Source organism: Lepus europaeus, chromosome 21 (genome assembly GCF_033115175.1).
Source record: "Lepus europaeus isolate LE1 chromosome 21, mLepTim1.pri, whole genome shotgun sequence".
NCBI classification, from domain to species: domain Eukaryota; kingdom Metazoa; phylum Chordata; class Mammalia; order Lagomorpha; family Leporidae; genus Lepus; species Lepus europaeus.
The window spans coordinates 28,823,145-28,838,749 of NC_084847.1; the positions used below are offsets into that span (position 1 = coordinate 28,823,145).

The window sequence follows — 15,605 nt, forward strand, 5'->3', positions numbered from 1 at the left end:
TAGTGTTAAAGGCTTTTGGTAAAAGATTTTTCTTAGCTGTCAGTGATGAAGGGCTAATTTCCAACTACCTGGCTCACATTTTAATTTTTCTGTCTTTCTGATGGATTACCACTACTACCCTTCAAAATTCTAGTAGTGCTTTTTGTCTTAAAATCTACTTTTTTAAAAACAAAGATTTATTTATTTGAAAGGCAAAGTTACAGAGAAATAGAGATCCTCCATCCACTGGTTCACTCTAAATGGCTGCAACGACCAGAGCTAAGCTGGGTTGAAGCCAGGAACTTTATCTGGGTCTCTGAAGTGGGTGGTGGGGCCCAAGCACTTGGGTCAGCTTCTGCTGCTTTCCCACATCTGACCCAGCACATTAGCAGAGAGCTGGGACAGAAGTGGAGCAGCTAGGACTCGAACCAGCACCAATATGGTGCTGGCATTGCAGACCATGGGTTAACCTGATGTACCACAGCGCTGGCCTCATAGTCTTCTTTTTATGACTTCAGTATAGCTCTTACTAGCTTTCTCTTTGTATATGTTGCATGCTTTATATCTTTTCTGTCTTATAATTTAAAACTGTATTTGTCCTAAAGAGAATCATGGAGTTGGATTTACCTTTTAGCTTGACAATTGAAGTGTTTTTTTTTTTAAAGATTTATTTATTTGGCCGGTGCCGTGGCTTAACAGGCTAATCCTCCGCCTTGCGGTGCCGGCACACCGGGTTCTAGTCCCGGTTGGGGCGCCGGATTCTATCCTGGTTGCCCCCCTTCCAGGCCAGCTCTCTGCTATGGCCCGGGAAGGCAGTGGAGGATGGCCCAAGTGCTTGGGCCCTGCACCCGCATGGGAGACCAGGAGAAGCACCTGGCTCCTGCCTTCGGATCAGTGAGATGCGTCGGCTGAAGCAGCCATTGGAGGGTGAACCAATGGCAAAAAGGAAGACCTTTCTCTCTGTCTCTCTCTCTCTCTCACTGTCCACTCTGCCTGTCAAAAAGAAAAAAAAAATGAAGAAGAAAACTACTAATTGTTTAAAAAAAAAAGATTTATTTATTTGAAAGGCAGAGTTACAGAGAGAAGGAGAGAGAGAGATCTTCCATCCACTGGGTCACTCCCCAGATGGCCGCGATGGCTGGGGCTGAGCCAAGCTGAAGCCAAGAAGCCAGGAGCTTCATCTGGGTCCCCCACATGGGTGCTAATGCCGTCCCAGGTGCATTAGCAGGGAGCTACATCAGAAGTGGAGCAGCTGGGACTCGAACCTGTGACCATACGTGATGCTGGTGCTGCAGGCAGTGTCCTAGTCTGCTGTGCCACAACACTGGCCCCGATTTAAGTCTTTATAGTAGAATATTTAGTTCACTTGTATTTATTGTTGCTATGTTTTCTTTTTCTTTCTTTTTCCTTTGGTTAAGATTTATTTATTTGAAAGGCAGGGAGGGAAGGAGGGGTCTTCCATCCACTGATTTACTCCCTAGATGGCCACAATCCCGGAGCTGCGCCAATCTGAAGCCAGGAGCATCTTCCGGGTCTCCCATGCGGGTGCAGGGACCCAAGGCCTTGGGACATCTTCTGCTGGTTTCCCAGGCCGTAGCAGAGAACTGGATTGGAAGTAGAGCAGCCAGGACTCGAACTATCGCCTCTATGTGATGCCAGCCCTGCAGGTGGCGGCTTTATCTGCGGCACCACAGCAGTGGCTCTACTATGTTTCAGATTTATTTATTTGAAAAGCAGAGCGACAGAGGTCTTCTGTCCTCTGGTTTACTCCTCAAATGGCCACAATAGCCAGATCTGGGCCATGCTGAAACCAGGGGCCAGGAACTCCAACCTGGTCTCTCATGTGGTGACAAGGGCCTAAGTACTTGGGCCATCTTCTGCTGCTTTCCCAGGCACATTAGCAAGAAGCTGGATTGGAAGTAGAGCAGCCTGGACTCAAACTAGCATTCGGATATGCCAGTATTGGCTTAACTTGATGTGCACAAGCCCCTTCCATATATATGGAATAAATAATAAATAATAGTATACATTTATCAAATTCAACATGTTTGGTATGTGTATACATTATGGAATAATTAAGTCAAGCTAGTTAACATACTCATTAGCTCACTTTTTTTTTTTTCTTTTTAAAGATTTATTTATTTGAAAGAGTTAGAAGGAGTGGCAGAGAGAGAGAGAGAGGTCTTCCATCCACTAGTTCATTCCCCAATTGGCTGCAATGGCTGGAGCTGGGCCGATCTGAAGCCAGGAGTTGGGAGCCTTGTCCAGGTCTCCCGTGTGGATGCAGGGGCCCAAGGGCTTGGGCCATTTTCTACTGCTTTCCCAGGCCATTGCAGAGAGCTGGATCAGAAGTAGAGCAGCCGGGTCTTGAACCATATGGGATGCCGGCACTGCAGGTGGCGGCTTTACCCGCTATGCCACAGCGCGGGCCTCTAGCTCACATATTTTGTTTGTATATTTTTAAGCCCTGTAAGAAATTGTTTTGAGGGCAGGCATTTGGCCTTAAGAGTTAAGATGCTGAGTTCAGATGCTTACATCCCATAACTGAGTGCCTGGGTTTGAGTCTCAGCTTCACTCTTGATTCCACCTTCCAGTTAATTTGCACTCTGTGAGGCAACAGGTGATAGCTTAGGTAGTTGAGTATCTTCTGGAGACCTGGATTGAGTTCCTGGCTCTTGACTATCCCCCATTTCCATAGCCCCTGCTGTTATAGGCATTTGGGAACTGAACCAGCTGATAGAATCTCTTACTCTGCCTCCATCTCCTGCCCCATGTGTGTGTCTCTCTCTGCCTCTTAAATAATTAAATAAAAAGTTGAAAAAATTATTTTATATAATCACTATCCATATATACATAGGTATATCCTGGCATCACAGGTGGCAGCTTTACTTCCTATGCCACAATACTGGCCCCAATAATTTACCTTTTTAAGAGTTCCCAGTGGTATTTTTTCCAATGCAAACATTTTTATTTTGAAAGGCAAAGACAGGGAAAGACAGAAAAAGAGCTGCTGGTTACTCCCCAAATGCTCACAATGGCCAGGGCTGGGCCTGGGTCAAGTTAGGAGCCAGGAATACAATCCAGGTATCCCACATGAGTGGCAGGAAGTCAATTGCTTCCACTCAGGGTCTGTATTAGGAGGAAGCTGGAGTCAGAAGCCAGAACTGGGAATTAAACACAGGTACTCTGATGGGGGATGTGGTATCTTAACCACCAGGCTGAACACCAGCCCAGTACTCTCATTTTTTTGTTCAACTGAAAGTGTCTCTATTTTGCCTTCATTTTTTAAAGAAAAAATTTAGGTATTTGAAAGACAAAGTAACTTGGAGAGAGATAAAGAGATCTTCCATCTGCTGATTCATTTTCCAGGGGCTACAGTAGCCCAGAATGGGCCAGGCTGAAGCCAGGAGCTTCATCTGGGTTTCATACGTGAGTGGCAGGGGCCCAGGATCTTGGACCATCTTGTACTGCCTTCCCAGGCACGTTGGCAGGGAGTTGGATCAGAAGAGAAACAGCTGGGACTTTAATTGGTGCTCATATGGGATACTGGTTTTTGAACTAGCAGCTTAACATGCTGCGCCACCATGCTGGCCCCCAGTTTAATTCTCAGTTGAAATATTTACTCTTTTTATATTTTTCTTATTTTTGAATCATCATTATTTAAAAGTCTTAACATCAATGCCTAGATCATCCAAGCATCGTTTCTATTGTCTGCTTTTTTCTTTTGATTTTTAGTTATGTGAATGCTAGGTTTCATGAATAAAATAAGGTTCTGGTGATACTATTCTTTTTCAGAGAGGAAACTGACCTTTTGCTAGGCAGAGAGAATGGATGCTGATCCCATAATGCTGTTAGGGACAGAATTGACAGTTGAGAGTGCTTTGCAAGTTTCCTAAGGCTTTGTTTCCTCTGGTTTGGCCTAAGCACTAGCAAATACTCATGCACAGCTTCTGACTGATCTTTTGGTGAGTTCACAGGAATCCCTGCACCAGAGGATTTTAGACTGTAATCTTTGTCACCTGAGGATGGTTGAGATGGTTGAAAATTTCACTTTTGACTTTCAGAGACTTTCCATTTTGTTTTGAAGCCCTCTGTGTATAGTTGTTGAATTTGTTAAGCATTTTTGGGGAAAACTAGCCTTGTGTCAGGCCCTGGCCTTTGACTTGTCTTTCAGTGGAATCTTGGGCTTATAAAGGTCTCATGATTCTTCTGCCTCAGCAAAATTTGGATTCTGAGCCTTTTGCCCTAGAATCAGCAAATGTACTTGGGAAAAAGCCGCTGCAGAATGTTACCTCATTTCTCTACAGTTTCTTTTTCCAGAATATAAACTCCTAATTTTAGGTGCTTGGGCCTTCAGACTTTTACTTCTAAAATGTGTCTCATTTCCCTACTTCGCAGTAGGAATGTTGGTCTGCCACTGGCTACTCTTTATCTGATTCAGAAAAGGGAGTCAGTATCCCACTTGAAATGAGGTCATGAGAAGTCATAATTGTAGTGTTTTCTTTTTAACAGTGGTTCTCAAAGGTGGTTCCCAGCCGCATTACCTAGGGACTTGTTAAATTCAAATTCTCAGACTCTACCGAAGACATAATGAATCTGAAACTCTGAGGTGGGACTCAGTACTGTTTTAATAAGTCCTCCGGTGGCATTGATGCATTCCACTGCTCTGTAAGTTGCTTTGCTGTTTAATTCTTCATCCCTACCATCCCTGGACTCTGGAGAGTGTATAAGGGACAGAAGTGAAAGAGCAGTGTCTTTGAAGGCACTTTAAAGATTCAGAAGATTAATTTTCTGAACAGGTCGTTTTATACATTTAGAAATGTCTGTGGAGTACCCACTCTGTTCCTGACCCTGTGCTTGAGTGCCTAGGAACATGGGATGGCATGTAGTGAGTAACTGTGATAGTTAAATGTTATAATAGCTGTATTTATAGAATGTTGTGGGAACCAGAGAAAATTAGTTTGTCAATGGGGAATGTGGAGTTAGAGGAGTAACTAGCAGCTCTTTGTCTGTCTTTTTCTGTCTGTTTAATGTTATTTGAAGGTGGACAAGCGTGTTCCTGTGTGCTCATAAACAAAGTAGCCATTTATTAGTTTATTATCTAAGGGAGTTCACTTTTAAGGATCAAAGGATGTGCTCTTATGCTGGGACAAGAGGCATAAACTAGGACTGTTACAGTGCTATTTGTAAAAAATAAGCGATGTTGTGAACCCACAGTTCTAAGTCAGCTTGTGGAAAATTTGCTTCTTTTAATTATTTATAGAGTTTACAATTCTTATTGGGTGGTGTATTTTCCTGAGGTGCTGTAACAAACAACCACAAACTGGGTGGCTTAAAACGACTGAAATTCGTTCTTAATTCTGGAGGCTGAATCCTCAAATTTAGGGCTCAGCAGAGCCATGCTTCCTGTGAAGGCTCTGTAGGAGATGGCTGCTGGCAGTTCTTGGAGTTTCTTGGCTTGCAGCGGTATCACTCCCATCTCTGCCTTGATAAGCACAGAGCCTTCTTCCCTCCATGTGTCTCCTATCCTTATTTGAGAGGCAGAGTTATGGACAGAGAAAGGAAATGTAGAGGGAAAGGTCTTCCATCTGCTGGTTCACTCCCCAAATGACTGCAAGTTGATCCTAAGCAAGGAGTCAGGAGCTTCTTTTGGGTCTGCCACATGGGACCATCTTCTGCTTTCCCAAGGCCATAAGCAGAGAGCTGGACATGAACCATATGGGATGCTGGAGCTGCAGGCAGTCTTAGTCTACTACACCACAGTGCTGGCTGTCATCCTGACCTTCTGATAAGGACACCAGTTACTAGATTTAGGTCCCACTCTAACTCATCTTAACTGCACCTGCAAAGACCATTTCTAAGTAAGCTCTCCTTCACAGGTATTAGAACTTCAGCCCATCTTTTCGGAGAGACACAATTCAACTCCTAACAGATGGGATAGTTTTCCCACCTTTTGAAAGTTTCTGCATTTTAGTTAGCTTAAGTTTTCATCTGTAACATTTAAGGAATATTAATTTTGTTGAAATTGCTGGTTCATAGAGTGATTTATCTCATTTTGGGGATATATTTAATATACAGAAAAAGGAAAAAGACCTTTAATGATAGAAACCATGTTATATATTGCAACTTATTGCTATTTTAGGTGGAATTAAAAGAAATAATTTTTGGTCAGTTACTTACAAAATACAGTGGCCATTTAGGGAATTGGCTGCCTCCTTGGAAGAGAGCACAGAAAATGGTAGAAAGTAGACATTGGCCTGGGGAATGGCATGCTCAGATTAGAGTCATAGATTTGGTTAACAGAAGAGGGTATGATTTAGGACAATAGGAGATTGTTGTCTAGAACTCATTTCTTAAGAATGCTGCTTGGCTGGCTGTGCTCATTCCAGCAACAATAAACTGCATTATATTCCTGGGGTTGATTATCATTAGGAATTATTTGGGCAGGCTGGTGTTTAGTTACTTTGTTGTTCTAATATTGAAACTTTGACATTGATTCTCTGTGACATTCACATTGCTGTTAAAAGAAATGTATTTAATGATATGAAAGTTGGCGAAATTTGCATATAGATTTGATGTGCTGTATTTGGCTAAAATTATGGTATCTTTATACATGTAAAGTGAAGATGAAAAGACATATAAAAAGCACTGATAAATCACAAGAAATAATATTAATGATGTAGAAATGAGCAAAGAGTATAAGACATTAATTTCTTTTCTTTTTCTTGAAGATTTATTTATTTATTTGAAAGTCAGCGTTACACAGAGGAGGAAAGGCAGAGAGAGAGAGCTCTTCCATCTGCTGTTTTACTCCCCAGTTGGCTGGAGCTGAGCCAATCTGAAGCCAGGAATTGGGAGCCTCTTATAGGTCTCCTATGTGGGTGCAGGGGCCCGAGGAATTGGGCCATCTTCTACTGCTTTCCCAGGCCATAGCAGAGAGCTGGATTTGAAGTGGAGCAGCTGGGACTCGAACCAGTGCCTATATGGGATGCCAGCACTGCAGGTGGTGGCTTTACCCGCTACGCCATAGTGCTGGCCCTAAGACATTAATTTCTTGCTTGCTTTCTTTTTTTTTCTTTTTGAGAGGCAGAGTTAGACAGAGACAGAGAGAAAGGTCTTCCTTTTCCATTGGTTCGCCCCCCAAATGGCCGCCACGGCCGGCGCGTTGCGCCAATCCGAAGCCAGAAACCAGGTGCTTCCTCCTGGTCTCCCATGCAGGTGCAGGGCCCAAGCACTTGAGCCATCCTCCAGTGCCTTCCTGGGCCACAGCAGAGAGCTGGACTGGAAGAGGAGCAACTGGGACAGAATCTGGCGTCCCGACCAGGACTAGAACCCTGGGTGCCGGTGCCGCAGGCGGAGGATTAGCCAAGTTAGCCGCAGCGCCAGCTGAGACATTAATTTCTTTAAAGAAAGCATTATCCCCAGTAATACTAATAGATTATTAATGTCGTTAGGAAAATACATGTTAAAACAAATGATTTATTGTTGGCCAGATTAACAGAAATTGAAGTTCATTAATGCTGTTTATGAGGTTGTGGGAAAGTAGATTCATTGTTTGTAATTATAATAAAATATCTTATTGTGCTGTTTACTTAATTTTTTTTTTCGTTTTATTTGCCTTCCTAATTTGGTTATAGGTGGGGCTTTTTTTCTTTTTCTTTCTCTCTTTCTCTCTCTCTCTCTTTTTTTTTTTTTTTTGTAGATTTAAATGTCTCATTTATTTGAAAGGTGGGGGGAGGAAGATATAACTGCTGGTTTGCTCTCCAAATGCAAAAGCCAAGGCCAAATGCAGGCATTGGAAACATAATCTAGGTCTTCCACATGGGTGACAAGAATCCAGTTACTTGAACCATCACCACTGCTGCACGTGGGGCATTTTAAAAACTAGACTGTTCCAATTTTTGTGTTCCTCTTTGGTTTCCTTCCTAATTTTTCCATCTGTTCATAAGCTTAGATAACTCTCACATCTTTACAAGTTTCTTTCATAAATAGTTAATTGTAGTTCTTTTTCCTGTTTATCTTTTAAAAACTTTAACTCTTTGGGGTGGTGTTATGGCTTAGTGGGTACAGCCCGTAGGAGTCCTGGCTGCTCCACTTAGGATCCATTTTCCTGCTAATGGCCTGGGAAAAGCAGTGGAAGATGACCCAAGTGTTGGGGCTCCTGCCAACCAAGTGGGAAACCTGGAAGAAGCTCCTGACTTCTGGCTTTTGCCTGGCCATCTGATGAGCAAACCAGTGGATGGGATATCTCTCTCTCTGTCTCTCCCTCTCTGTTTCTAATTCTGACTTTCAAATAAATTGATAAATCTTTAAAAAAAAAAACTTTTTAATGGCCCTGTAATTAATTTTAGGATTTTGGGGGTATTGGCTTGCTGACCAAATAGTTGAAAACTTGATTGAAAAACTTCCCGTCTTCTTTCTCTAATATTAAATTATGTTATGTACTATGGTATATTAATGATTCATTTTTTCATTTTTGGGGAGTCTATCCTATAATGATAATTGAAAATTTAACTTAGAAAATGGAAATTCTAGCCTGTTATAGCTGGCGAAAAATGAAATCATTTTGTCCAGTTCTAAAAAGTTTTGGTGGATTTTTATTGTCATTTGTACTAAACTTACATTTTTCTTTAGAACGCTTGCTATTTAATATTTTCATATTGTGGCATGGTATGTCTTACCACTTATTCAAGCCTTATTTATATCTATTTTTATGTAGATAACATAAATATTTCCTAAATATTTTTACATATGCATACTGTTGTAGATGAGATTTCTTTTTATATTTTCTAATTTGTTATTCAACTGTTATAAGTTTCATATATTTTATGTATGCATATTTACCAAGCCTTTTTTTTTTTTTTAACTCCTATAACTGGCAAAAAAACAGATTTAAGGAGAGAAAAACCACTGGCAAATTTTATGTCATAATTAAGGTCAAGGGATAGTTTTTCATTTTGTTAGAATGTTTCCTATAAATCCTAGGAGAGTTTCTTAGAGAATGTCCTATGAAGATATGACCTTGAACCCAAGAATAGGAGGCAGGACCCTCAAGAGAGATAATGAGAAGTACTCAGATTCACAACATGGTTTTTTTGGTTTTTCTGAGATGAGTCTGGTTTGCATGTAGGGCCCTAAGGAAGAACAAAAATAGCTATATGGGCTTTGTACTTCTGTGGCTTTGGTTAGGATACCTGAGCGATATTAAATACATCCCACAAAACTCCTCCATCATTTAAGAGAGCAGTCCAGACTTGGTTACGTTTCCAACACTCCAAGTAAGAGGCTGTAATCCAGTTTTGCTAGATGTACACACCTCTGGTTCAGTGAGTTGTGACTAAAGTGTGGAATCGGTCATCTCATGACTGGCTACAGTCAACACATGGCCGCTGGCAGCATACCTTTGTGGATTAGGAGAACTGTTTCTTGATAAAAGGGAGTTTGCTGGCATATGTGCTAGGCAGAGCCCCCCAAATGCATCCATTTTAGTAACAGACCTGTACTATAGTATTGATAGCACAAAAATTGATACAAGGAAAAAAATGCTTATTTATTTTTTCCCTTTGCTCAAAGAAACAAAGAGGAACCACAGGATGATAATGGTGAGAAAAAATAGCTCAGTCTCTAAAATAGGTTGATGGAACCAAGTACTTAATGTACTAAATATAGGCTTAGTGATGCCTCTGCCACTTGGTACCATTTTGATCAAGTAAGTCATAACTTCTCAGTCTCTGTTTCTTCAACTGTAAAATAATAGAATAAAATGGGTGCTTTTTAATGTTTCTTCAGCTTAATATTATCAGACTCCCACTTTTCTGACTTCCTAATCTTATTCTTCCTTTTTTTCTTAAATAAACATCTTTTCTTTTTTTAAAAAGATTTATTCATTTATTTGAAAGTCAGAGTTCTGTCTTCTAGTTCACTCCCCAGATGCTGCAATGGCTGGGCCTAGCCAGACTGAAGCCAGGAGCCAGGAGCTGCTTCTGGTCTCCTGCATGGGTGCAGTGCCCCAAACACTTGGGCCATCTTCTTTTCTCAGGCCATTAGCAGGGAACTGGATTGGAAGTGGATAAACCAGGACTCAAACTGGTGTCCATATAGGATACTGGCTTTGCAGGTGGTGGCTTTACCCTCTACGCTACAGTGCCTGCCCTTCTCTTAAATTTTTTTAAAATTATTTATTTGAAAGAGTTAGAGAAGGAGAGAGAGAGAGAGAGAGAGAGAGATACTTGGTTCACTCCCGAAAGAGAGAGAGCGATCTATTTGGTTCACTCCCCCAATGGCTGCAACAGCCAGGGCTGGGCCAGCCCATAACCAGGAGCTTCATCTGGGTCTCCCATGTGCATACAGAGGCTCAAAGACTTGGGCCATCTTCATCTGCTTTCCCAGGCACGTTATCAGGGAGCTGAATCAGAAGTGGAGCATCTGAGATTTACTTCGCCATCAGCGAAGTAAACAGTAAGTAGAAAAAACCTCCCTTTCAGACCAAAGGGAAGGAAAGTTTTTAAGCGAGAATATAATTTTCCTCATGGGCATTGTCTACCTTAGAAAAACTACTACAGAACATGCCTGTGACTATAGACTTGTAGTTCAGGCCACTGAAGATTAGAGATGGGACATGGGCACTCCCTTGACTTGCATCCTCTAGTCTGCTTTAACACAAACCAGGAGGAAAAGAAAGCTCGGCATCAGAAGCAATGGGTGGCAGGCCTATTAATGGCCTGTACAGTGATCTGCCCTCAAGGAGACCCAACAGGCCAGTCCACTGAAGTGGCTTTCAATGTGGTAAGCCTGGGCTTCAGCAGAAGTCAGCTTGTGAAGAGCCCTGGCAGCTCTGCCAAGAGTTGGATCACTGGAAATGGACCTGCCCTGGAGTCGAAGGATGCCCAGGTCAGAGCCACAGATCTTACTGGCTCTAAGCTGAAAAGCCCTTCACTCAGCCCAACTTCCAAAGTGACCACTGCAGCTGAGGGGACGGCCAAGCAGGGTCAGCAACATTGCAAGCAGAACTGTAAATTTCTTAGAGATGCCACCTGCCTTTACCTGGCCAGCTCTCCTCCCAGGCCAGCTAGGTAATGAAAGTCAACAGGGAGGCCGGCGCCGTGGCTTAACAGGCTAATCCTCCGCCTGTGGCGCTGGCACACCGGGTTCTAGTTCCAGTTGGGGCGCTGGATTCTATCCCGGTTGCCCCCCTTCCAGGCCAGCTCTCTGCTATGGCCCGGGAAGGCAGTGGAGGATGGCCCAAGTCCTTGGGCCCTGCACCCGCATGGGAGACCAGGAGAAACACCTGGCTCCTGGCTTCGGATCAACATGATGCGCCAGCCGCAGCGGCCATTGGAGGGTGAACCAACGGCAAAAAGGAAGACCTTTCTCTCTGTCTCTCTCTCTCTCACTATCCATTCTGTCAAAAAAAAAAAGAAAGTCAACAGGGTGCCTTCCCCCAGGTGGTTCACACCTCCCTTAGGATGTACCCCATGTGAAGAGATAGATAGGTCTGGGCCTCTTAACTTACAAGGCCTAAAGCCCAACAGATTATTACCAAGCCCCTTCTGTCAGGTTCTATTTGCCTCTCAATCAGAAAACTTAATTGTAGCTTAGACAGCACCTTTCTTAGCTCCTCTAATAATGACTCTGTCCTTTGTTCTAGACCCTGTCTAGCGCACTTGGGCCTCATTCCTTCGTAATCATAAACTCTACTCTACCACCAATGGCTCTACTCCCAACCTGTGTGTACTGATGGTCCTCTTCCCCACTTAATGCTGTATAATTGTTCAGACCTGGTTAACGCCACTCTTAGGATCATTGGTTACTATCCTCACCCTGTCTTTTATGACCTTGTCTAAATATGATCAGAGTCGGCGAACTTGGAAGGCTTCCATAACCTTGGCAACTCATGATGAGAGCCTAGGTTGGTTACTGGTGCCATAAATTAGAGTGTCAGTTTGTTGGGTCAACAACAGGAGTCACTGTGCACTTGCTCCTCATGTGGGATCTCTGTCCTTGATGTGCTGTACATTGTGATTTAATGCTATAACTAGTACTCAAACAGTATGTTTCACTTTGTGTTTCCATGTGGGTGCAAACTGTTGAAATCTTTACTTAATGTATACTAAATTGATCTTCTGTATATAAAGAGAATTGAAAATGAATCTTGATGTGAATAGAAGGGGAGAGGGAGCTGGAGAGGGGAGGGTTGCGGGTGGAAGGGAAGTTATGGGAGGGGGAAGCCATTGTAATCCATAAGCTGTACATTGGAAATTTATATTCATTAAATAAAAGTTAAAAAAAAAAAAGAAGTGGAACATCTGGGACTGAAACTGGTACCCATATGGGATGTGAATGTTGCATGCAGTAGCTTAACCACTGCACCGGAATGTCAACCCCTTAATTTTCTTTGTAACCTAACCTCATTAACTGTTTATTATGTGCCGAGTATGTTAGAAAAATCCTGTCCCTCCCTACCCAAATGGCATTCCAATATATGGATGCATCTCAGTTTCTTTATTAATGTATCTAGTGAAGGACATTTTGGTTGTTTTTTGTTTGATGATCATGAATAATGCTACTATAAACATTTGTACAGAGAATTTTGGTAAACATCAGTTTTTATTTCCCTAGAGGAAACACCCAGAAGTGTGCTTCTTGGATCATATGAAAAGTACATGTTTAGAGACTGGCTCAGTAGGCTAATCCTTTGCCTGTGGCACCGGCATCCCATATGGGTGCTGGTTCTAGTCCCGGTTGCTCCTCTTCCAATCCAGCTCCCTGCTGTGGTCTGGAAGATGGCCTAGATGCTTGGGCCCCTGCACCCATGTGGGAGGCTTCAGATTTGGGGAGTGAACCAGTGGATGGAAGACCTTTCTCTCTGTCTCTCCCTCTCATTGTCTGTAACTCTCTCAAATTAATAAAATCTTTTTTTTTTAAAAAAGGACATTTAATTTCCTAAGAAGCTGTCACTTTTCTGTAGCAACTATATACTATTTTGCATTGCACTAAAATTGAGATTTCTAGCTGTTCTGCATCCTTGCTACCACTTAGCATCATCATCTCTTTTTTTTCAGCCATTTTAATGGGTGTGAGTGATATTTTGTGGTGGCTTTAATTTGTGTTTCTTTAATGATTAATGATTTTAAACAAGTTTTCATGTGCTTATTTGCCACACATGTTGCCAAGAACCGTGAAAGAGCTGAGTTTTTGTTTTTTTTTAGATATATTTATTTATTTGAAAGGCAGAGTTACAGAGAGAGAGAGAAGCAGAGACAGAGAGAAAGATCTTCCATCTACTGGTTCACTCCCCAAATGGCCATAATGGCTGGAGCTGGGCCAATCTGAAGCCAGGAGACAGGAGCTTTTGGTACTTTGGCCATTCTCTGCTGCATTTCCAGACACATCAGCAGGGACATATCGGAAGTGGAGCAACTGGGATTTAAACTGGCAACTATATGAGATGTCAGTGCTGTAGGTGGCCTTACCTGCTGTGCCACAGCACTGGTCCCAGGATCTGAGTTTTTACACGACTTAGAAGCAGGAAGTTTTCTTGCCAGTTTCTTCGATGATGGCAGAAGACAGATTCCTGAATTGGAGACAAAAACTTTTTGTTCATATGGACTGACTCTACTCTGCAACATCATAGGAACAGTGTCACAGCTAAGGAATTCAAACTTTAGGAACCTAAATCTCATAATGGATGCCAGACAAAGCTGCCAGACCTTTGATGTGGAGGGAGACATTATATTTATTGCACTAGATATCAAACTGTTTCCTTCTTTGGAAGGGGTTGCCATCTTTATCATATAGGGATGTTTGATATGCAAGCATCCTTGAAGAAACAATTGGTAGTGATGATTTCTCTTACAGAAATGTGAGACACCAGTGTGTGTGTGTGTGTGTGTGTGTTTTTATTTAAAGATTTTATTTATTTGGGAGGTGGAGCCACAGACAGAGACTGGGTGAGACAGAGAGAGAGGTCTTCATTGGCTGGTTCAGTCCCCAAATGGCTACAGTGGCAGGAGCGAGGCCGATCAGAACCTGGGAACCAGAAGCTTCCTCCTGGTCTCCCACGAAGGTGTAGGGGTCCAAGCACTTGGGTCATCTGCCACTGCTTTCCCAGGCCATAAGCAGAGAGCTGGATCAGAAGAAGAGAAGCCAGGACTTGAACCGGCATATAGATGCCAGCACCACAGGTAGAGGCTTAGCCTACTACGCCATAATGCCATCTGCTCCTCCCTTCCCCCTTTTAAAATATGTATTTGAAAGGCAGAGGGAAAGACAGAGAGGGACATTTTCTATCCATTGGTTTACTCTTCCAAATACCTGCAACAACCAGGGCTGGGCCAGTCTGAAGCCAAGAGCTGAAAACTCCATCTAGATCTCCCATATGGGTGGTAGCAACCCAGATACCTGGGCCATCATCTGCTGCCTCCTAGGCACATTAGCAGGAAGGTGGAGCAGAAGCAGAAGCGTGACTCAATCCCAGGCATTCTGATATAGGATGCGGGTGTCCCAAGCTGCACTCTATCACCCATCCTCAATATGTATATCTTCTTTGGTAAAGTGTTCAAGTCTTTTGCCCTTTTTTTAGAAAACCTGTATTTAATAAATATAAATTTCAAAAGTACAATTTTTGGATTATAGTGGTTTTTCCCCCCATAACCACCTTCCCACCCGCAAACCATCCCATCTCTGACTTCCTCTCCCATCCCATTCTTCATTAAGATTCCTTTTTAATTATACACAGAAGATCAACTAAGTACATACTAAGTAAAGATTTCAACAGTTTGCACCCACACACACAAAGTATAAAGTACTGTTTGAAGACTATTTTTACCCTTAATTCTCATAGAACAGGGGTCCTACATGGGGAGTAGGTGCACAGTGACTCCCATTGTTGATTTAACAATTGACACTCTTATTTATGACGTCAGTAATCACCTGAGGCTCTTGTCATGAGCTGCCAAGGCTATGGAAGCCTCTTGAGTTCACAAACTCTGACCTTATTTAGACAAGGCCCTAATCAAAGTGGAAGTTTTCTTCTCCCTTCAGAGAAAGGTACCTCCTCCTTTGATGGGCTGTTCTTTCCACTGGGATCTCAGAGATCTTTCATTTAGGTCATTTTTTGCCACAATATCTTGGCTTTCCATGCCTGAAATGCTTTCATGAGCTTTTTAGCCAGATCTGAATGCCTTAAGTTTTGCCCATTTTTAAATTGAGTTGTTGGTTTTTTTTTTTTTTAAATAACCATTAAGGGCCGGTGCTGCGGCTCAATAGGCTAATCCTCCGCCTGCGGCGCCGGCACCCAGGGTTCTAGTCCTGGTCGGGGCGCCAGATTCTGTCCCGGTTGCCCCTCTTCCAGTCCAGCCCTCTGCTGTGGCCCAGGAGTGCAGTGGAGGATGGCCCAAGTCCCTGGGCCCTGCACCCGCATGGGAGACCAGGAGAAGCACCTGGCTCCTGGCTTCGGATCAGCGTGATGCGCCGGCCTGGCGGCCATTGGAGGGTGAACCAACAGCAAAAAGGAAGACCTTTCTCTCTGTCTCTTTCTCTCACTGTCCACTCTGCCTGTCAAAAAAAACAAAACAAAACAAAACCCATTAAGTCTTTATAGTACCGAAAAGCATCAGATCCGTGCA

General features: G+C 42.9%; 1 protein-coding gene across 2 annotated transcripts in view; it reads left to right on the forward strand.

The window, feature by feature from the left end:
- The window catches only part of RABGEF1 (RAB guanine nucleotide exchange factor 1), a 72,986-nt gene that overhangs the window by 9,394 nt on the left and 47,987 nt on the right, over positions 1-15,605 (forward strand). The gene's annotated exons all lie outside the window — the stretch shown is intronic.